This window comes from Pyxicephalus adspersus, chromosome 3 (genome assembly GCF_032062135.1).
Source record: "Pyxicephalus adspersus chromosome 3, UCB_Pads_2.0, whole genome shotgun sequence".
Taxonomy (NCBI): domain Eukaryota; kingdom Metazoa; phylum Chordata; class Amphibia; order Anura; family Pyxicephalidae; genus Pyxicephalus; species Pyxicephalus adspersus.
This window is the reverse complement of record NC_092860.1, coordinates 115495995-115520889: the sequence shown is the minus strand read 5'-3', so window position 1 is coordinate 115520889 and position 24895 is coordinate 115495995. Positions and strand designations below refer to the sequence as shown.

Here is a 24895-nt window from a genome sequence, read left to right as displayed (position 1 = left end):
TCAGTGTAACGCTCAGGTGGTTAAATCAGATCCCTTGTGAGTGTAAGGAAACTAGGACAAGTAGTTTGTGTAAATCAAAGTGAACAAGAGCTGTAGATGTAGAGGTGCTGTGTGATGATGCACACACATTTAGGTGAGGTGTTGGGGATAGTGCAAATATAGACAGAGAGATAGAGAGATAGATACATAGATAAATAGAGAGATAGATAGATAGATAGATAGATAGATAGATAGATAGATAGATAGATAGATGATAGATAGATAATGGTAAGTAGATAGATAAGTAGATAGATAATGGCACAATTGTTACTCACTGTCTTGGCTCTACAGCTACTTCTGGTGGTGACAGTATGGGTGGTGCTGATGGTGGTACTGGTAGTTATGATGATGGTGGTGCTGGTAGTTGTAGTGATAGTAAAGTATTACTGAACAAAATAAATCAAAGTTAGTGATTTTGATGGTCCATCAGTATAATGCCAACATATCTGTACATAGAATAGGCTCAAGCTACACTACATAGGAAGAAATAGCTTTTCTACCAATAGCTTTAGCTCAGCTGCTTATTGTTATTTTGTACAGAGAGCTTTAATATAACAGTGCACTTTCTCACTGGCATAGTTTATGTCCTTGTCACTAATAAAGAACCAATACTTTCTAAAAAAAATCATAACACTAGGTATGGCAGGTTGTAATCCTACAGAGTACCAGCTGCTGGAACTTGTGCTAGTTATCACTCTGCTGACTGTGCCCAAATAAAAGATGCGTCTACACACTGTGTTACATTCACAAACTGCCATTTTTAGGTTTTCTGTCTTGTTTCTATGTAGGTGGTTGCAAAGCACAGCTAACATTACTAAGCAAGTAAATATGCAGTACAGGCATTGAAAATGCTCAAACAATACCACTACCCATACATAATACTTACCAAATCAAAACTTTTTATTCAGACATTAAGGCAGATAAAAAAATACAATATTTCATTCTCTTACACCCCCCATACTCCTCGCACCCCCATGGAATACAAAGTGATAATGAAACATTTAAACATTTGTACATGCAACAAATATTTACCTCACAATCCAGCTTGATGCTGGCTCACCTAGTTGAATGTAATATCACAGAGAATAAGATACTAAAAAAGCTGAATTCACGCCTATGCAATGCAAAACAGTATTTTTTCTGCTGCTCTGACAAAAACAGAAGTATTTGTCCATGTAAAAAACTATATATAGTTCTTCCAGCCTTTAAAAAAATCATGATACTGTCTTTCAGAAGAATAGCAATACAGTATCTCAATCTATCACATGTTAAATAAATAATTTCAGAAATGCTCCAGCATTTTATAGTAGAATGTCTGAATGGCTTCATTGTTTTATGCTTGTTTGTTATGGCTTGTTACTCTTACACAGAAACATTAAAAAACTACAGTTTTCTAGTTCTCCTGTTGTTGTTCTAATAAAAAATGTAAATCCCTTGTTTTTTTCGCTATAAAAAAAGGCAAACTCCAGATAAAAAAACAAAGTAAACAAGTGTATTGCGTTTTAATTGTGGGGAAAAAATAAAATTCCTTATTGCTCTAGGCATTGGAGGACATAGCCAAACGTGAGCATCTGCTGATTTGGCGTGTCCCCCTTTCCATTCACTGACTTGAGGCTCTTGTCAGGCAGGGCCCCTGTTGGCTGGGAATGGTCCAGGGCTCTGTTTCTGGGCCTGTAGCAAAGAATGAACACCACTGCATATGGCGGGGTGCTATCAATGTATGGCCAGAACTCAAACCAGTAATTTGGAAGTATTTGTTCATGTTAAAAACTATATATAGCTCTTCCGGCTTTTAAAAATCATGATACTGTTATCCAGAAAGATAGCAAATAAGTAACTCAATCTATCACATCTTTAAATCATCCTCCAGCCATCAAACGGAAAAGGAGGATCAGGGCCCCTGTTGGCTGAGGAGGGTCCAGGGTCCTCGTTCCTTGTTTCTGGGTCTGTAGTAAAACCTTGTGGAGTTTTAAAGAGCTGTGGAACTAAATATATTACCAAGGTTAATATACGTAATTGAGAGAAACTAGTTTGTAAATGAATTTACATTAGTAGAAGTAATAGACATGTTACCAGACGTTTTTCTAGCACACCAAATTATTTATGTGTCCAGGGCCTATGTGCCCTGTTTCTGGGCCTGTAGTAAAGAATGGACACCAATGCATATGGTAGGGTGCTATTCATAGCCAAAGCCATGACTTATACCAGCAATTTGGAAACACTGCAGATTCCTCAGAAAAAATACACATTTACCATACATACACACTGTCCCTAGACTCAAGTAACTGTCCCACTTTCCTCCATTTTTACTCCTTTTGGGAAAACTATCCTTCAGTTTGAGCCTATACTTAATATCAGTTTGAATACCCTTGATCAACTACATTTATATATACTGTATGTTTTTTTTTATTGGATATTGATTTTGTATATCAATATATTTTGTTATGCAGTTGCTCTGACTGTCTCTATATATATCTCCTGATGAAACCCTCTGGTGAAACGCATCGGGATAAACATTTTTGAGGACTCATTAGTGTTGCAACTTTTAGTCAGACCAGTTAATGTCTACAAAGGAAGACATATCCCTACTCTTGTTATATTTAGGGTTGCCTTACCCAGAATTGTGTTTTAATTGTGTGTATTCACGATTGCAATAAGTAAATGTGTTGTCATTACTGTATTCTCGGAATTTTGTGGAAAATACATTGATCACAAATTGCCAAAGAAATCCCTGTCTTTTGTTCTTGATATCCTGTAGTAAAGAATGGACACCATTGCATATGGTGGGGTGCTATCCATATCCATGACTTAAACCAGCCATTTGGAAAGGCTGCAGCTTTTACAGAAAAAAATACGCATTTACCATACATACACAGGGTCCCACTTTCCTCCTCCATTCTTACTCCTTTTGGGTGGACAGCTATACCTCTATAAATATGTATGTATTAAATATATTTTATGGTCTACAAAATAGGGTCATGGCAGGGATGTGCTATTTGCCTACATACTTCAAGCAAAAAGTATCCCTCTTCCCTTTCTCCAGATGTTGGGAGATATTACCTGTCCCTTTGTTATGAGTTCTACCTGGACTTCCTATTGGCAATTAAAGTATGTTCATTTCAGATTTTTACATACTGTACAAATGTCTGTTTGCACAACAACATTACAACATACTAATTTTTATTTATTTATTTGACAAAATATGAGTTATTATATTAAACCTAAATTAAAAATGCTATGGTCTTACATTTAATAAAATAGAGCTTTTGATTATAATCTCTACTTCTACTGAGCTAGTTCCCCGGATGCATCTAATAAAAACTGACATTTTGCTATAGATTATACATTATAATAAAAACAACAAGTGAGGTTATTGTCAGCTCAGAAATTACAGACAGATATATTTTGCTAAAACAACGGATGAGCGAAAGTCACTTTTGCGATTGGGAAAGCATCAGGTTTGGTTCTTTCCATCTGTTTTTGCATAATCTTCAAGGCTATATAAACTCTTTGCATATGCAGAAGCAGAAGAACATTCCTCCTAAGAAATAATTTAGGTGATATGTTTTGAAAAGGTTGGCCATTTTCTATTTATTTGTTTTAATCTGAAATGTTTAATGCAATTTATGTATAATCAGGGAAAACTGGCTGGATCAATATGGACATACTGCCACCTTGTGGAGTTTTAAGGAGCTGTGCAACTATAAAGAAAGAAGGTTATTCTGATAGAAACTAGTTAGTAGATGAGTTGGTAGATGCATTAGACATGTTACCAGAAGTTTTTCCCAGCACACCAAATTATTTATGTGATTATGACAAGTAGCATGACATTGATAAAAGAAATATGCATATAGGAAAAATAAACCTTAACAAGGAAATTGGAACTGGTGCTGAGAAAAGGGAAAGCAAAGAGGCAAAAAAAATATTTTTCTCATTTACTACTATAACTCTATAACCTCTGCTCTCAAGGTGGTTTATCCTTGTAAGTGTGACCACATGTGTAGATCTACAATTATCTTTGTATGGACACTATACAGTCTTAATAATTCTGTGCACATACTTAGAACTCTTCACATTCCTTGTGAATGGTCAGAGTTTTGGCCTATGTACATCACCCCTGCCAGATTTTAGGATTTTTTTAGATTTAGTGACCTGGACTATGGCTGCAAGCAAAAGCATAATTTTTCATATAGGTAAGTAGGTAGCTGTTTTTTACATATAAATATATTTTTAAGTAGCTTTAGCATTTCAATAAATGATTGCAATTTTAGGAAAAGGATGGGTAAGCTGATTAGAGTAACTCTACTTTTACTTCCATATTGCTTTGCTTGAACATTGACAGGGTGAAAAAAATAGAAAATATTGGATGCTCAGAAAATGCAATTTACTGTGGTCCAAGAAAAGGAACTGCAATTTTCTGTTGATGTCATTCAATGTCTAAACACAAATACATTATGTTTATGCAAAATTAACTGCATATTGTGGACAGCACTCCCAATGAAATTAAAGCATATCCAAGGTGTGATGGATGGAGTATGAAAAGGTTCCAATCTTTGTCAAATGTGCTCATATATGCAAGTTAAATAAAAGGGTTTCTTTTGTTGGGTTTCTTTTGTGCTATGTGGTTTTTCATGTGTTCTATTTAATCAACAGATGTATTTTGTATGTATTATGTATATTTTTTAAGATAACGTATGAATTTCTTTATATTTATGTGAATTTGCTAATTCACGTAAGAAAAACAGACAAAAAACAGACTGTCTCCATTAACTTCAATGTAATAGAGAATACACTGAAATCTGCAGAGAAATTAATGGCTAGTAAATTAAAAGAACAGCAGGAGGCACTTTCAATTGGGTGATACAGTCTATAAGAGCTCTTATCATGCCAGTAGGCTGGAGAATTGGTATATTTATTTAATTTGTTGTTGATGACTCAATAGAATTGAAATGCTAAATTCTGCTTCTCAACTATCTTATTGTACTTCTTTTATTATGATACTCTATGTAAACTTGTAATTCAGGCAACAAAATTAGTTATAGGCTATTATGACCATATCACATTTTAATATTACTGGTTCACAAAGCAGAAAAACTTCAGCCATGTGGCCCATCTAATCTGGTCATTTCATGTAATAATGATTTCATTCCAGGAACATGGCTTATTCTAATTATATTTAAATAATGTACTGTTTTTTCTCTGATGTATATTTACTTGCTGTAAATTAGTTTTTCTGCAGCCTTTTAGTGAAATTTCACCTGATTCATCAGCTTCCCAAACTAGTTTGATATAGTTCGTTTTAATTTTATAATACACTGAAAACACATAAACCAATACACATAAATATAAATGGCACTACAGTCATAGTGCTGCTTTAAAAAAAACACAGTTTTAAAACACAATGATATGCTTTACAAAAGTGATTCACCAGGCTTTCAAAAATGCAGTGCTGTATAACAAAACAGAGAATAGCAATATCCGCTCTCGGGTTAAAAGTGCTTTTTGTGTTTAAAATGCATAACTCAGCGTTGCTTAAAAAATACTATAGGCAACACTAATAGACTGGTATACAAGCATTGTGTGTCCTCCTTTGTGATGGGTTAGTAATTTTGGCAAAACACATATTTATACCCCATGCTTAGTATGCAACTGAAAATGTGCTGCTAAAATACATACTAGCAAAGCCAGTTTAAACCTCAAATCCATGGTAAGCAAACATTGGGGTTGATTTTGGAGTTTGCTATATTTTTTCTAGATTTATGCAGAAACACAGCAATAATCTTTGCTTTTGTGCAGAACCATTACAGTCCAGCCACTGCTGCTTTCTTTCTATGTACAGAGTAATTGATCTTCCATTAATTGTCTCTTGTGGTTACTTGTAGAATTCGTCCCATAGCTTTAATCTCTGTATAGACTGTGATGTTGTCACTGCTACTTTTAGTGGCAATAATATTATTATTAGACAGGATTTATATAGCGCTAATATATTACGCAGAGCTGTACATTAAATAGGGGTTGCAAATGACAGACAGATACAGACAGTGACACAAGAGGAGAAGAGGACCCTGCCCTGAAGAGCTTACAATCTAGTAAGTGGGGGAAGTAACACAAAATAGGAGGGGAGATATGGAATAGTGAGTATCTAGGGAGGGTTTCAAAAGACAGAAGACGACGGGTAGGCAAGTTTAAAAAAATGTGTTTTGGTTGCTCTTTTAAATGAGCAGAAAGTGGGGGCAAACCAAAAAGGATGAGGAAGACCATTCCAGAGAGTCAGGGCAGCTATAGAAATGTTATGGAACCTGTGTGAACAGGTCATGAGTGAGGAGGTCCTTAGTAGGTCATTGGAGGCGCGAGGGGGTGTTTTTTTGACCAGGTCAGAAAGGTAAGTGGGACAAGAACTGTGGGGAGATTTGAAGGCAAAGCACAGGAGCTTGAAATATTGGTGAAATATTTGGCTTATAAAAGGCATTTGTTGCACCTAACATAAATGAATATTTTTTGTGGCCATTGAGGAGTATATTTGAATATAAAGGTTTATATATAAATATACTAGTTTTTGAAATTTGAGTATAGATAACACTAACCTTTTCACTAACTGTTTTCACAGAGTTCCTCGTGCTCACAAAGTTTCACAGACTCTTGTAGAGTATGAGCGGGACATCACTTTCTTCCTGATGGAAATGCTGCAGAATCTCTCTCAAAAATCAATAACCAATACTTTGCTTATCTGGAGAGCGATGATATAGAAGCAGGTTTGTTTTTTCTATTCTTTATAGCAAGTTTAGCAACTGTTACTGGCCTGTTGTTGCCAGTGATAGCAATATAATTTTACATTGCCCTTAGGAAAGACTTCTACTTTTGATCTAATTGGCTGAACAGTGTTTTCATAATATATTACAGGCAGTATACTTACCAAATAAATGCTTCTTTTATAAAATTTTACATTTGAAAGCTGATATGATTGCTGACTTGGTTGAACATTCAAATCAAAGGAGGGAAAGAAAGAGGTTTTGGGCTCGCAGATAGTTTTGAGAAACAAAATTAAACCTTTTTGTTTCTCAAAACTATCTGCCAGCCCAAAACCTCTTTCTTTCCCTCCTTTGATTTGAATGTTCAATTTAGACTAATTAGAGAGGTGGCTCAACCTTCACTGTAAAACTCCAGTAAGGGGAACACACTTCTCTTATCGATTGCTGACTTGGGGCACTTGGGTAAGTTGTGTGTTAAAAGTAATTCTAAACAGCTATTATCAAAGCAACCAAATGAACTGTCTGTGTCATACTATTGTTTAAATTGTTTAATTTGAAATCATGTGATAATTAAATAGTAGACGTAATTCAACTCTTTTTTTATTGGAATACAGACAGCATTTTTCTGACCTTATCTTAAATGCATTGATATTGATGGTCAAAAATGTCTCTAATATTGCAGCTCTAGGCAAGACCTTTGTAGGGTTCTCCTTTAAAAGACATTGAACATATTGATTGTATATACATGCATGATAGTTAAATCTAGTAATAATATGCACAATAGAATGTAGACACTTGTTACACATTCTAAATGTGTTCAATAGTTTATTTTGTAATTATTAAAGTTTTTATTTATATTATCAAACAAGACCAAACATTCAAAATCACATAAACATACAATACTTTTCACAAAAAACTATTTCCCCTCTCACCCTCCACCCCTCCTCCCCCCAAATATAGAAAGTGAAACATAGGTGCAAAATATTTAAAATGATATAGTTATTAACAACATTATCCAAAAAATGTCAATATACCATTAAGGGCAGTACACTAAGTCCTCCAAAACTTTTTAATAATAATGTAGTGCTATTATTCAAAATTCTTTGAATCTATAGGTGATATACATTATCAGTGTTTAAAGTTGATTGCTATCAGCAAGCAAACAATAAAATATAAAATAGTGATAAAAAAGGGGGGGAGAAAATAAGGGGGGTGGAGGAAGAAAAAAATCAAGAAATCAAGGAGGAATTAACAACAACACATATCATTAAAATATGGCACTTTAACTTTCAAATAGTCAAAATATCATTTTACTAGGGTTTCAAATAATGATCCACTAAGCCCATTAAATTAGGATTTCATATAATATCAAAAATATACTATATTATGATTAAGGGACTTAAAATATTGAAATTAGCCTAATCTTAATTCAAAATCTCAAAGTAACGAGCTTCATCCTTAAACAATATCCAGGAGCACCAAATACCAGTAAACTTTGAAGTCATATCTCAGAAATTATAGTAGCTTTTCTCCAGTTTGCAAATTTCTTTCACTGACTGGTACCAGCCTTTCAATGGAGGTTCCCTAGAATCCTTCCAATAGTGCGGAATCTGTGCCTTAGCTGCATTGAGCAGAAAAGGCACCACCGAACACTTATATCAACCCCAAGACAATTCGGTACAATTTAAGAGTACAGACCAAGGATAATACTCCACAGGGGAGCCATTTATTATTTCAATCATTTGCAGAACTTTTTTCCAATATCTCTCAACCACGGGGCATTGCCACTATTTATGAGACATCGTGCCCTGAATTCCAAACCCTCTCCAGCATAGAGGGGATTCCTGAGGGGACATACGATGTAAGAGAGCAGGTACATAGTACAATCTAGAGAGAATTTTGAAATTGGTCTCTTGTATCTTAGCACATATTGATGTATTATGGGCCAAGTTCGAAACAGACTTTTTCTGAGACTCTGAGTACTATTTAATTCATTTTCCCATTTTGCGCTAAATAATCTGGAAATCCTGGGTCTTTAAGATTAATTCAAAACTCATACAGGACTGAAATAGTAAGGAGTGGCTTATCCTTTACTTTTAACAATACTTCCAAAGGAGTAAGATCCAGCCCAGAGCGTAGAGAACGGGGTAATGGCACAGTTGCAAGTATTGCCATTGGTGAATTGGTTTATACATCTCTGCTGATACAAGTTGTGCCAATGGACGAACTGAATCTCCCATCACCACTTGATGTAACAACAATGTACCATCTGAAACCTGCCCTAAAAAGGAGTTAGTTTGCATACCTGGGATAAGGTAAGAATCACCAGTTATTGGTAGCAAAGGGGAGTTAAATGACCAACCCTGTTGTCTATGTAGGGTATCCCACCATCTAAACGTAGTGAGTGTAAGTGGGGAAGTTTCTGGACCTGAGTCTCTAAATTGTTTGGGGAACCAAATAACATTATTCAGATTACCGCACATAGATCTAGCTCTATGTTAACTCATACCGCTAAAATCAGGCAATCCCAACCACCCCCACCCCCGAGATTCAGGGCGGTTAAGTATTTTCAGAGAAATCCTAGCTTTTGAAGGATACCAAATAAGTGAGGCAGACATACTATTAAGACACAAAACACCGAGGGAATCTGTATCGGCAACATTTGGAAAATGAACAAAACCCTAGGAAGGACACTTATCTTCAAAACATTAGTTCTCCCAATCCAAGTTATTTTTAACTACTTCCAGCGCTGAATGTCCTTCCTAATTGTATTCAACAAAGGAACATAGTTTGCCAAATATAAACCTGTCAATCAGGATGTAACTCTATACCTAAATATGTCAATGACTCACGGCACCATGCAAAAGGAAAACTGTTTTTTAATCTAAGCTCTAACTGCCTTGGGATATTTACATTTAATATTTCAGATTTAGTTAAGTTTACCTTAAAATTGGTTCAATGACCACATTCAGAAAACTCTGCCAATAAATTAGGAAGAGAAATATCAGGTTGTTGAAAAACAAATAAAATATCATCCGCATAGGCCGCTAGTTTGTGCTCTGTTTGTCCAATATTAACAGTTTATTTAAGCTTATTGCAGTAGACTCTGAAGCCAAAACATATATGGTAAAGTGTAATCATAAGTTTTGGCATAAATTTTAACATGTAACTGTAATGCATGTTTTTGTGTGTATGCATCATATATAATACAACAAATCTAAGCACAAGAGCTATTTTATTTTTTTATAGCACACCATCATTTAAGATACATGCTATCTCCTAGCCAGAGCAACAAACTGCTTGCCTGAAAGGAAGACCCTGGGAAATTGATTTTACTTTCCAAAATGGAGCAGTCCCTGCTGCTACTAAAATTGACACAGCAAGAGTGCGATAAAGGTATGTAACTAAGAGGGTTTAATAATAATAACTTTAAAGATAAGTAACCAGTTTTTCCTGCAAACCGAGAAGACAGAATAATAATTTCACTAAAAGCAATAATAATTCTATGAATCGCTCTAGGGCAGTTATCTGCTTTATACCTGTATATCTACTTAGAGCTTAACAGAAGAAACCTGTAATTCTTTATTAGTGTAGGCATATGGTACCAGATTTATTGTTGTCTACATTTATAAGTTCTGTGATAAACTCCATGCCTTACTTATGAGAACCTGTGTTATTTATATCTGTTTTTAAATATTGAGAGATACACTGAAATTGATTTATGTTCTACACTCTGGAAAGCAATGGATCATAATAAATTACCCAAATCTTGTTGCATACTGTTCCAAAACCATGACCGGTAATATTAAAGCGAAACTAAACTGAAAACAAAAAAAAATTACACTTACCTTTAACCCTGCATCCTCGATGGTGCTTGTCTTTCCCGCAATCTGGTCCCACATAATCTTGGAATTCCTCTTCATTCCTATCTTCATTCTTGGTTCCTGTCTTCTTCCTCGGTCTTCATAGCATGTTCCCCAATATCACACCGCGCAGATGCGAGATTGGGTGACATAGCCACTGTAAAGGGGAAAACTATGAGAGCTAATCTCACTGGGCTTGGGTGAGATTGCCATCTCATTCCCTTAAGAGAAAAAATCTCCTCGGCAATCAAGACTAAAAGGGCAGGTGCTGCACCCTTTTATTTTTTTAATAATGACTAACTACTACTAGATATACAATGACCTGGATATGACTATGGTAGGGACATTAGATTATGAGCTTATCTAAAAGACAGTTGGTGACATACCTATAGGGACTATGTACATGTCAAATAACTGTTGCCAGAAGTGGGTCAAACAAAAAGTTCACATTTCAAAACCATGATATATTCTTTATATTCAATACAATAATGTGTTTCCAGCAGTACGTAGACACTTAACTAGTAAAGTATTCTACAAATAGTCACTTTTCTTAAAGTAAATCTGTGGTCTCCCCATGTACAGAAAAACAACTGTTTCACTTCCATACAAACTTCCGCAGACTATATATTTCACCTACCTTGCTCCATAGTTACTGCACTAATTGGTATTTGTTTTATATCTGCCTGGAGTTTAAATTATTCAGCTGCAAACACTGAGTTGTCAGTTTCTCAACATAAAACATGTTTTACCCTGATTTATCTATATTTCAGTTTGCAAATTAATTTACACAATAGTGTGTATTTGTAATGGTGTGTGTCTCGCTAATGAAACTGTCTGGCATACATCTACATCTAGCAAACATGCCGGCTTACACCTGGTATATTATCTTATTTTTACAGCTCACTTCCCAAACTGGGTAATAAATCTATAGAATTCATGGTAGAATAAAATAGATTATTATCAAACTGCTTTTTTTTTCAAAATACAGGTTACAATTACAAACCTATTGACTTCCTTATTATGCATTTAACTGAGCCTTGCGTCCTCAGCCTGATTTGTCCACAAATTGCAGAATCATATTGCTTTATACAGAGGCACTGTCAGCATTTACCAAGATGATTGATGAGATATTAAAAAAAAAATCAGGTTTCTTTTGCAAAGATTTGATGGATTGCCGCGTGTTAAAGAAAACTAATATGACATTTCATCATGAAGTACAATAAGTGCATTAGTGAAAATGTGTAACAAGATAACTTCCCTTATTTTAAACTGACACTAACCTTTAAAAAATGCATACACTGCACACAGTTTTATTTTATCTCTTGGCATAATTAATAATAAACTGAAATAATAATGAAAACATTTATTTATATAATTTGATGGTTTTTGGCTGCGAGAAAAGAATGAAAATATATATTTAGCCCATTTTCTAAACACTTAAGATACTCACATTCCACCCCCGACACCGCCAAATTTTTATTGTGGTCTGGGTACCCATTTGGGGAACAGAAACAGAAGGGCAGTCATCACTAAAAGGACACAAACCACAATATAAATGTAGCAATCCAGCCATTCTAGCAGTAAAGACTGAATGAGAAACCTGAAGTCTCCTGGGATACGTCACATAGGTATCTAATAGGTATTTACCACTAGAGTGCTACATTTATTATGTGGTTTGGGGAAGCACAGAAACAGATTTTCCCCATAATGTATGTGTTTACGGGAGGAAATCTCCCCATTTTGAACTGCACAGAAGCCGAAAGTAAGCAGAAGCTGGAAGACAAAGGAAGAAGATGGCGGCACCCAGCTGAAAGAATCCAGAATGGCACAGGACTAAATCAAATCCAATTGTGGAGAGACCGAGGGCTCTACGGTGTTCCCCGTGAAGGTTCACCTTCATCATTGGCTTTTGTGACATATTTTCTTAAGGAGTTTAGGTTGTTCACTTTAGCTAAGTGAAATATCACACTGCAGGGGATAATTACTTAGATTAAAAAACGTGGTGATAATTCACTTTGTAAAGATTAACCAATCATATGCAAGTAATTTTTTGATTGCATATGATTGAATTGCTGGAGTGAACAAAGTTAATTGAATTGTCCCTTGCAGAACATCAATTGATAATTACCTTAACTACATAGACAGTAACCTTAACTACATTTATCCAGTACAGACAATTTTGGGGAATCCTAAACTAATGAGTTGTATGGCAAATGACAGGCAAAAAAATCAGGTAGGTATAAAAAACTGTTCTGGAGACAATTGTCTGAAGGATGTGCATTTGCGTTGGATTGAGTTCTTCTACACCATGAAGCCTTTGGATGCATTGAGCCTGATTTATTAAAGCTCTCCAAGGCTTTGTGATCCAGCAAACCTGTAATAATTTTGCTAAAAGTAATTTGTTATTTGCTAGCAAATGTTTTGAATCCTAGACCAGACCTGTTCCAGATTTGCTGGACCACTCATCTTTACTGAGGAAAGTGTACCCTCTCTAGCCTTGGAGACCTTTTATAAACTAGGCCAAAAACCAATATGTGGCTGCATGTTTACCTTAATTATGAGAATGTAGTATGGGGTGAGATCCAGGTTGTTTTCTGAAATATGATAAAGCTTATTTAAAATAATTATTGTATATCTTCCAGTTTTTTAGGTATTTTTATGCATCTTCCCCTTTTTTTTCTTGCAAGGATCGAAATGGCAGCTAGTAATTAGTGTCGGTGTTCAAATTCAGGGTGTCCTTATATTCGACCCGAAAATGGCTGTTCAAATTCGGGTAGACTCGACCTGAAAAAAAACAAGATTCAAGTGTAATAATTTGGATTAAAAAAATGTGTAAAAAAAAAAATTGATGTTAAATAAATTTATTGAGTGTTTGTGTTTATTTAACTATTTTTTTTTACAGGTTATGCTACAATGAAATGATATCGCTTAAGCTAGGTACACACTTCCAATTATTATCGTTGGTAAACGAACGACGAACGATCCTGCACGATATCTGCGAACGATCGTATGGCACCGATCCTGTACATACAGATAACGACACGATCGTTCGTAGATATTGTACACACAATAGATGCGATCGTTTGAACGATACAGGAAGTTACGTGCACCACAGGAACGTTCGTTCATCACACATGCTCAGACCATGGACGATCAATGAACGATCGTACACACGAACGATGGTCAACGATCGTCGTCCAATCCGATCCGCCGGTCCGGTCGTTCATTTCCAACGACTTTTCTCGTTCGTCGGCGTCGTTGGTTACTTTTTTTACGAACGATTTTTGCCCAATCGATCGTTCGTCGTTCATTTTGAACGATAAAAATTGGAAGTGTGTACGCAGCTTTACTCTGTAACACATTTTCCAGCATAGTAATATTATGATACAATTGTTACATTTTTCTTTTATCCACTGTGAGAAAAATGTAACAAATGTATCATATTACTGTGCGTGTTACAGAGTAAGAGATACTTGCTGGCCAGGCATCTTCTCAATAATTGCAGCAGTCTGCAATCATTGGGAAGAGTGTGCGATCCCCAGGGCACTACAGGTTAATAAACCTATAGTGCCCTGGGGATCGTAGTGGAACTGCAGAGTTCATTTGCAGTTCAGTTCCCACAGTCACATGACCGTGGGAACTTTGTGGTCACTGCAGGCGATCCTCGGGGCACTACAGGTTAATTAACCTGAAGTGCCCCGGGGATGGTAGTGGAACTGCAGAGTTTATCTGCAGTTCAGTTCCCACGGTCACATGACCGTGGGAACTTTGCGGTCACAGTTGTGACTGCAAGCGATCCCCGGGGCACTGGAGGTTGAATGGGGACAAGTTTCCCCATTCATCACATCTAGTGCCCTGTGTTCTTGGATAGAGAAACTCTATCCAAGAACACATACTACTAGCAACAGCAATCAGGATCGCTGTTGCAGTCCTGTAGTATGTGTTCCTGGATAGTTTCCCTAGGAATAAGAAGCTGGAAGAAGAGGCGAAGATGGCGGGATCCGACGCAAGACACCTCCCGATGGATCCGACTGCCCTGCGGGATTGAAGGTGAGTGTATTTATTTTTTTTAGGCACTTTTCAGTTTAGTTCCTTTAAGCTTGCTACAGTGCTAACTTTGTTTCAACAATGCTTTTTTGTTTTAGAATTTATTCACCAATAAAGTAAAATTATTAGCTAAAAATCATGCATAGCAGTTGTGTATTATTTCAGCTGTAGTTACTTTCTTGTTTTGAAGTGAACTTTTTATGTCATCGCACCTGCATGTCTAACGTCTTGTTTCTCTGGAGACACTTTTGACACAGGTGTGAGAAAAATCTAAAAGCAAACATCTACTGGCAATTATTTCTACAGAAAAATGACTCAATGTGAGACCTAATACACCTGACTGGTATATGTTCCCACATGGTAATCAAACCACAGGACCACACCGGAAAATAAGCACATGTACATTATTCTTTCTGTGTATATGATGATCTCATTATTTGCAGTTTTCTACTGTCAAAACTTTTCATGGTACATTTAGTTCAATGTTTCTTCTGATTCTATTTTAAAAACTATATTCAAAGGATACACAAGGGTTTCTGATTGCTTATTCCTAAATGATTCAATCCTGGGGAGATCACTTTTTAACTTGGCAAGCACCTCCGCAGATCTATATATGCTTCCTATAGGTGATAATATGCAGCTATTAAGTTATAGTTTCACCGTCAGGAAAAAAACAGTTTGTAAACGGTTGAAACTTTGAAACATACCAGATATTTGTAATTAACATTTCTTTTTCTTCAATGTGTTCTTTCTAAATACATACACTCTAAAGCTGCTCATACATATAAATATCTCATAATGTAATCTCTGTACAACCTCACCTAAATATACAAAAATTATGTCAAAGCTAGCTAAAAAAGCAATTAAGTCAAGGCTTTGAAGAACATAGTGATTGTAAGAAATAAAAGTAATTATACCATTCACCTGTAATTTAAGTGTTTGAATGTTAATTCATATAATTTGTATCTTGTAACATTCATTTTCTGTGCATAATGACAGTTTTAAAGGTTTCCTATTTCTATTAGTCATCCCACCTAAAGAAACTCACATTAGGCATTATAGAGGAACTATACCTAAAAATAAAAAAATACAATCAGGTAGGGTCTTTATATGTAGAAAGGACAGACTATGTCTCTTACAAACTATTTGCCTCTTTGCAAATATCTAAACTCACACATTATTTTGCCAGTTTCAACATCTTCTTCTGGGTTCAGGGTTCTTGTCCATCTTGACTGACTTGTCCAACCTGAAGTTTTTCCATAACTTTTTGCCACAACTATAGCATTTTCACACTCTCTATATCACATCTCATGGGAGTGTGTTGGGTTTGGTATCACCACTATCCTAGAAATGCGCAAGCTTTCAGCGAAGTGGGTGCCGAAATGTTTGAACTGTGATCAGAAGAAGGAACGAGTTGAAGCATCCAACGCCGTTTTGGCCCATTTTGAAGCTGCACAAGACTTTTTGGCTAGGTTAGTGAGTGAGGATGAAACCTGGTTCCACATCTATGATCCTGAAACCAAGGAACAGTCAAAGGAATGGCGCCACAGTGGGCCCGCGTGGCCGAAGAAATTCCAAACCCCGAAATCTGCCAAAAAAGTCATGGCGTCTGTTTTCTGGGACAAAAACGGTATTCTGTTGGTGGACTACCTACCTCAAGGCTCCAGTATCACTGGACAGTATTACACTAACCTCCTGGACCAGCTGAAGGGGGGAATTAGGATGAAACGCCGTGGAAAGTTGACCAAAGGGATCCTTTTTTTACAGGACAATGCACCTGCACACGTCTATTGTTGTGGCTGCCAAAATAAACACCCTGGGTTTCCAATTGGTCCACCATCCCCCCTTTTGACCTGACATGGCCCCTTCGGACTAATATCTGTTCCTGAATTTGAAGAAACACCTGAAGGGGCAATGTTTTATGGACATTTCTGACCTCAAAGATGCTGCTGAGAGCAGGTTTGCGGCCCAACCAAAGGACTTTTATTTGGACTTTTAATTAGAAAAGCTGCAACTACGCTGTACCAAGTGCATCAGTCTCAGGGGGGAATATGTTGAATAAATGTGTTATTTCATAACTCTGGCTCTCTTCTTTCTGGGCAAAGCCATGAACTTCTTAGCACCCCCTCCTATCTCCTGTGCAATGTCTGGAGTCTCTGACCACCTCCTGCACAATGTCTGAGGTTCCTGACCATCTATAGTAATGTCTCCCCTTTCTGACTCTTTTATCTAGAATAGTGTTCGCCAACCTTTCGGACCTCACGGACCACTAAATTCATAATTTTAAATCCTAAAGCATGCATGGGGAGTCGTATGTCCTTCAAAGGGGAAGAAACTTCCCCTAGAGTGACAAGATGTTGCCAAAACCCGCCCACTGGGGGGACAGTAGCGCAGTGCTGTGACTACAGGGGACATGATCAGTGGGGGGGTGCATCAGCCAGGTAAGTTCTCGCGGACCACGACCACCGGTTGCTGACCGCTGATCTAAAACATTTGCAATCTTAGACCATCACAAGTAGAATCACTGCAGTCTCTGCCATCTCCTAAACAATGAAATCTATGTTCATCTTATGTATGATGTCTGAAGTCCCAGGCCCTGTCCCGAATAATGTCTGTAGTCATTGACAAATTACTATTGAATGTCTGCAATGTTTGACCATCTTCTGTAGTATGTCTGCAGTCCCTGCCAGGTTTCTGTAGCACTACATTCATTATTATTTTATTTGTATTTTTTGTGCAGCCCTTTGCTGATTTCAGGGGCCACAGTTGAGGCCTCCTATATAAACACTCACAGACTGTATACTCACAGCTACATCTCCATAAAACTATTTTATGGCAAGAATGAAATTTTCAATCTTTCAGAAATATATAAAAACTACAAGTAAATCAATCCCCTAGATATGATTTTGTTAATATTGCTGCAGGAAATCTAAGGGCTTTATTTATAAAAACAGGGAATTAGAAATTCCCACAAACATTCCCTGGTGAGAATCTTCCAGGTGGATGTGTTTCAATGGCACTAATTGATTCTTACTAAGGAATGTTTGAGGGAACATTAGATTTCCTCTTTTAAAAATAGAACCCTAAGTGTCCCCCTTCAGTCAATTTTTGACAAAAAAAAGAAAAGCTATACTGAAAAAACTACCACTATGGATATTCCCTTCATTCTGAATATTCAGTTTGCCTTGATGTCATACTGATTCAGTGACTTTAGTACTTGCAAATCAGTTTTGACTTCATCCTGACTTTTCTTATCTGCATGCTTATTCTAAGCCCGTGCCTCACTTAATGCTTGAACTAGAGACAGCCAAACAATTAGTATTTTCAGACAGAGGTTGCCAATGGCAGCCTGGGTATTTTGCTGGAGGCCACCTTTAAAATAATTTACACACTACAAAAATTAGGATTGCTTTACCCACACAATGTAACATTTAAGAATACATTTCATTCTGTTCAATTGGTTTTTCCTATTGGAGAATAACAGATCAATGGAAATGAATTCCACATGTGTAGAAAATCATGACGGAATATGCCTTAACAGTATAATATAATAAATAAAATAAAGCTCAACCTTCAGTTCAATTTTAAGCAACATAATAAAAGCTTGTATTGATGATAGCTCCCCTTTAATAGCCCATTCTAACCTTTCTCTATGTCATTAAAATGATCAATTGTAATTCATGGTTTGTTCATACTTAATATTTGATTAATAGAAAGGTTAAAACATTTGAGGTGGCCTTAAAAACGTAGGCTTTCAGAAACGAATGGAATTGATTTATATTACCTTTGAACACATAGGCAAGGTATAAATGCATATTTTATAGTACATTTCTGACAAGGTCATTGTGTTAAGAGAGCTGCCTTTTAATACTGTAAAAAATGTCTATTATGTGCAACACTGAAAACAAAATGAAAATAAATTTCACAATATTCTTTTGAAATGGTAATTCCTAACTTTGACATGGACATATTTTCACTTATACTTGCCTGTTTCCACAAATGTTCTAGCCCATTATTGAATACACAGGCTTACTTTCTATGAATATTTATAATTAACCCCTCTTCCAGCAATTTGCTTTCGCTGTATGAAAGCAGCCATTAATGTTCCTGGCAGAAGAATCACAAAGGACAAGGATGGTACAGGGAGGTAGGAGAAAGAAAGTTCCACCTCTGTAGCTAAGGCAACCAAAAAAGCAGGAAGAAAAGCAATTGTGTGTAACTCAAGGCATTGCAAACAGAATAGGCCTGATTTATCAAAGTTTTCCAAGGCTTAATAGGATACACTTTTGTCAGTGAAGCTGGGTGATCCAGCAAACCTGGAGTAGATTTCAAAAAAGTCATTAGCTATTTGTTAGCAAATGTTTTCAATCCTGAACCAGATGCATTCCAGGTTTGCTGGATCACCCAGCTTCACTGATGGAAGTGTATCCTCTCCAGCCTTGGAGAGCTTAATAAATCAGGTCCCTTGTCTGCACAGAGAGAAATAAGAAATAAGAGCTAATAGAAAAAATGCATACATTAGGTTGCAAAAGAAAAAAGAAGGCAGCACTATTATCAGTAGGAATTTTAATCCTTACCAAAACTGGGACAGTCCCTGATTTATTTTGCTTTATATTTTGTCAGCTTTTTACATTAGGATTGAATTGGCAACAAACTGTAATACCCAAATAGTTCATAGGCAGCACATCAAAAATCTGTACAGACCATCATTTTGGGGGTAACCATAAAGAAGGTCCTAAAAATAATTCATTTGAATCCAGCATGCACTCACTGCTATATTCAATATGTATCACTCAGCTGTCCTTTACATTGTGCATCCTTGCTCTTTACCAGTAATTGTAAAAGTGTTTTCTTGTTGCAATGGGCTCCTTGGAGAAGAATGAAATCCTGTGAACAAAGGCACCTGTAGAAATAAGGATGTCCTGATCACACAACATAGCACTTGCCAATAAGGTGTAGCCATGAGCTTGTTTTAACCCTTTCAAAAGCTGTGGTACATGTTGGTGGCAAAAGGGTTAAAGACTATGTGCCCCAAACCCATCCCGCATGTTTTTTTTATTTTTTTCTTAACTTACAAAGGAAGTTTTACTCATACAAATTTGCCATTCAGGTCCCTTTGCAGATCTGTCTCTGGGGATCACTAACCCAGTGCTGCAGATGTGATCACACTGGCCGGTCCCATACTATCCCCTTGCACGGGCCACACTGCTGAAATCCTTTCTTGTGGATCTTACAAGGATCCTGCATCCTCCTACTGAACAAAAAATAGGACAGTAAAGCTGACTGATCCAGCAAATCTAGAATTGGTTTATTCAAAGCCATGTGCTATATGTTAGCAGATGTCTTGAATCCTGGCCCAATCCAGGTTTGCTGGATCACCCAGCTTCACTGATTAAAGTGTATCCTCTCTGCAGGATGCACGATCCTTATAAGATCCACAAAACAGGATTTCAGCAGTGTGAATCTTTAATAAATCAGGCCCATTAAGAGAGAAGACTTGGAGGCATTGAAGTATCACATGAATGTGGCTTTAGGTAAGTGAAAATTTAATTTTTACTCAGATCCTAGTGTTTAGTTGGGAAGGGTTAAGAGGGAGGGGTTAAACCTTTATTTGGAGTGGGTAGTAAATACATAAATAAATACATATATACATAATATCCAACAAAACATTAGAATGTATTTTTACTAACGAAAACCCGGGCTAGTAAAATCTCCAGCAAAAGTGAAAATGACCAACATGAATCATGGCAAGGAAAGAGTAACATAAAACATGCAACAATCTTCTATCAAAAAACATCCATAATAAATTACAAATATTACCACAGTGTGCTTTGATTTCATTTTTTATTGTTAAGTGAGATGAGGAAAAGTTGCCTAATTTAAAATAGCATTTGTACATGGACATGAAAACATCATTTGGCCACATCATCACGTATAATATCCCTGCACACCAGTCCGCTGGGAAACTTTCTGTTGATATAGAAAATAAGCATGTTACCACAGGGGAATTTTAGCTGCAAGAAATTTCAAGCACTAAATCATAAACCAAAATAAAATCTTGAAATCAGCTGGCAATTCAGCAGGGGACATGTTTTGCTCTAATGATGTTTTGTTGTATCTTGTAAAATATATGAACAGCCAACATGCTTGTTAACTTTACAAAATGTCAGTTTTCTAAGATGGCAGAAGTTCCAATTAGTTGTTCTAAATATAGTAGAGAAGTTAGTTGCGTGGAAACAATGCAGGCAAGCAGCAGGGGTCATAGTTAGAAAGCATCCTGAGATATTAGGCACATTTCCAACTTTTGTGTTTTATGGACAGGAGGTAAGAACCTTGATTGACAAGGCAGGAGTCTGAGGATTATAAATTATTCATTCTGCATGTGATCATTAGCTTTATAACTACAAATGTTACAAAGTGTGTTTCCTAAAATAACTGATGTGAGAAAGAAAGCAGGATATTAATTTCCTGAATATGTACTTTAAAATAATAATACTTGATTTTAAATATTCCATTGTGTAAAAAACAATGTGTTTTCAATGCCTGTATTTCCACAATAATGGAGTTTCACTGCACCTGATTATTAAACCAGATGACAAGCTTATCTGTCTATGGGATAGACTTTTCTGTTCTTTGCTACTGTTTTTGTTACACTGATTATCCTGCATAAAGCTGAGAATGATTTGTGAGTGTCAGTTACATGTATCACAGCAGAAACACTTGCTGACCAGTAGGAAAGGCTATAATCAAGCATTTGTTTATGCTGTTCATGTGTATTATTACAATTATTATGGTTAAAGTGACCCTGTTGCTAAGATCATAGGATTCAGCCAGCAGCACCATATAAAATACCATGCTGAAAGCTTATCTTTGAAGCAGACAGTGCATTGTAGAGCTGACAGACAACATACTAAACAAGCTCTATCCATAATTTAATAAGAATTACATTTCACAAATAATCACCCATTTAGGTTCTATTTTTATTAAAACTAAAGACCTGATGGAAGTAAATTCTTGGATAACTCCCAAAATTCTTTGGCTTTCAACTCCTATATTTTCACTTTATGTCTGTTATATAATTATCTATGTGCTGCCACATTCCAGAAATCTAATTTCATTTGAAACATCCAGAAAACTTGAATTCCAGATTTCTGCCACTCCAATTTCAGAAAAATCAAACACAATACAACGTGGTACATGTACTATTATAATGAAAATAATGAATGCAGAATGGCCATTTTGAAAAACTATTACAAATCTGAATTTATCACGTGAATCTATTAAATTAGAATGCATTGTTCTAGATTAGGTGGCAATGATTTGAACCTCTTTAAGCAGTATGCTGGTGAAGCCTGTCCCATGTCAGAGCAAAGGAGTACTCCAAAGCTTCCAAAAAGAAGATTGTTTATGTCTATGGGTGTGGCAAAGAATGTAAAAAAAAGACCAGAAAAAATCTATATTCCATTGTAAGGAAAATAATTTAGACACATGTGCTGTAGATTTCAATGAACTGCTAATTTGTGCAGTTCTGTTCAGTGGTATATGACAACTTCTGAATCACCAATCAGCAAGAATTATAGGTAGCAGCTGTAGGCACTGCACAGATACTTCTAGTGCTCCATCTGTCCAAAATGCAAAACAGCAGGGTAGGAGGGTTTTAGATTGTTGACTCCACGGGTCTGATTTATTAAAGCTCAAGGATGTAGCGGATACACGTTCATCAGTGAATCTGGCTAATCCAGAAAATCTGGAAAGTCATTTGCTATTTGTTAGCAAATGTTTTCAATCCTGGACAAGATCCATTCGAGGTTTCCTGGATAACCCAGCTTCACTGATGAAAGTGTATCCTCTCTAGCCTTGGCGAGCTTTGAAAATCAGGCCCCATATGTCAGCTTCCCTTAGCTCCTTACATTTAGATCTACATCTAGGCAATGAAGGGTATGAGATCATACAACACATTGAAATTATGATTAGAAATTCATTTAATTGAATGGTGGTGAAAAGAGTGACAACAAACCAAATAATATGGTACCAACAAGAGTTGGTGAGTCATGGGGAGGATGGCACAACTGATAAGGAGAGTAAAAAGGGCTTGTTTTTACTGTTTTTATCAAGCTGTTACATATCAATCTTAAAGTGGAACTAAACTAAAAAAAGCAAAAAACTCACTCTTCTTTACTTCCGCAGATCCCTCGATCCCTGCAGAGGTTTCCCACACAGTCCTTTAATCCGTCTTTGTCCTGCCACCATCTTCTTTCTGCATTTGCCTAGGTCACCAGATTTCGCACTGCTTAGTCTGCAGTAAATGGAAGAAAAGAGTGTTGATCTCACTACGCATACGTGCAATCAACATCCCCCCCCCGCAATGAAAAAAAAGCTTCTTCTGCACATGCCCCGAGTAAAGACAGAAGGGCAGAGCATTACCCTTTTTTTTAAACCCCCCAACAAAAAAGAAGGAAAGTTTTACCTTGTATAAAAGGAATGTCTATCCTGTTATGTAAAGTAAAAATTTTAGTTTAGGTCAGCTTTAAAGTAGGAGTAAAAAAAAAAAAAACATGTAGCAATCCTTTACAGATTTTTATTTATTAGTAGTCAGCAGCCTTCATTTTTTGTTATGTCGGGTCTGTCGGGTTATTTCTGTTCTGGTTTATAAAGTGTTGGTATGGGCTTTGTTAGCTGCTCTACAATAACATGGCAATGATTCTGCTACTTCTGATGGACCAGAATTCGTATAAAGGTGAACCCACCAGTATCATTATATTAAGGCTCACTGACAGAATAATACTACCCTGTGACAAGCCCAATAAGCCATTTTTCTGAGGAAACCATCTACCAATGTTAAGAATATAAGTACCAAAGAGGAAAAAATAATATGTATTATTGCTGACATTCATATTTCCTACATATATCTGCAGCAGTTTTGTCTGGGGCTTGTTTCAATGCCACATAAAACCACTAAGGTAGCCTATCAGGAAAATAAAATACCAGGATGGCAGTAGGTATTAGTCAAGCTTCAAAACTGCTAAGAAGTTTCAGTGCTTCATCCAATCAGGAGGGGTTCTTACAATAAAAATACATATATTCAGTTATTAATATACAAGTGTAATATAATAACCAATATTCCCCACTTTCATATTAACTAAATGCGTTCTGGCAACCTATACATAACAGCACTGGTAAGTTCAATGTATTTTGGATTACATAGTGAAAAGGTAACTGCTATACGTGCAAAGGATGAAGAACTAAATTGTGCCAAGTTGTCAGCACTCACTAACATTATAGATATATTACAATGTGTTTACATTGTTGTAATTGTGTATAATTAAGGTGTAAGCATAAGAGTAAAAAATAATATTTATCAAAAAAATTGGACTATAATTCTTAGCCTTAAAGCAGCCTAAATGGAAAAATTAAAAAGGAGATCAGGCAGGTCCAGGCGATGTCTTTTCTGCAATAAAAATAAACATGCATGACCTATCCAAACTTTTTATTTACACTTACCTGTGCTCGCTCTGTCGCAGGTACTTCGATCTTCTTCCACTCCTCTTTCGGCATTAGATCTTCAGCCACCTTGATTGGCCTAGTTAGGATGATGTTCATTTGACCCCATCAGACCCAGAGGATGCTGGAATAGCAGGTATATCCTGCCATCCTGCACTGAGCTGCACATGCACATCACAGTGTACTTCCAAATGAAGATTGCAAAAAGTAAGCACTTTTTATTGCAGAAGGAACATCCCCTGTCCATTCTTCAATAAAAATCCTGCCTGCTGGTCGAATGTGAAACTATAGTCCTGCTTTAAGGATTACCAGAACAACTAAAACATTTCAGCATTTCTACAGAAAGGTCTACTGGTATGTGGCCATCATTCCTTGTTGATCTGTATGCATACAGTGGATGAGACAGCTCTCAAATTTCTTGCAATCTGCTAAAACAATGTATTTAGGAAAAGAAGCTTCAAAACAGACAAGAAACAATTACTTACAAAATGCACTGTACTGTAATAATTAGATTATGAGTCACAACCTCATTATCAAAGAAATAAGAAAAAATAATGTTGAACAAAGCTGTGACAAATGTGAAAAAATGTATAACACACTTCATGTATTCTGTTTCTGTTTAATCTAGTTTAATAGCAAAAGCAATTTTGTTAGATTGGTTTAGTTATAAGTAAACATTCTGTAAAATAATTGGGT

General features: G+C 36.3%; 2 long non-coding RNA genes across 2 annotated transcripts in view; both read right to left on the bottom strand.

The window, feature by feature from the left end:
- The window catches only part of LOC140327792 (uncharacterized), a 14931-nt gene extending 13768 nt beyond the window's left edge, over window positions 1–1163 (bottom strand). Inside the window, exons 1-2 of the long non-coding RNA XR_011920129.1 lie at window positions 1072–1163; window positions 315–425 (exon numbers count right to left, since the gene is read on the bottom strand). This is a non-coding gene — a long non-coding RNA (uncharacterized lncRNA). The remainder of the gene's footprint in view (window positions 1–314; window positions 426–1071) is intronic.
- A 19122-nt stretch (window positions 1164–20285) lies between these two features.
- On the bottom strand, window positions 20286–24532 carry LOC140327791 (uncharacterized). The gene is made up of 3 exons (XR_011920128.1): window positions 24200–24532; window positions 22868–22994; window positions 20286–20668 (listed from the first exon to the last, which is right to left on the bottom strand). It is a non-coding gene; the product is annotated as an uncharacterized lncRNA (long non-coding RNA).
- Between the last annotated feature and the right edge of the window lie 363 nt (window positions 24533–24895).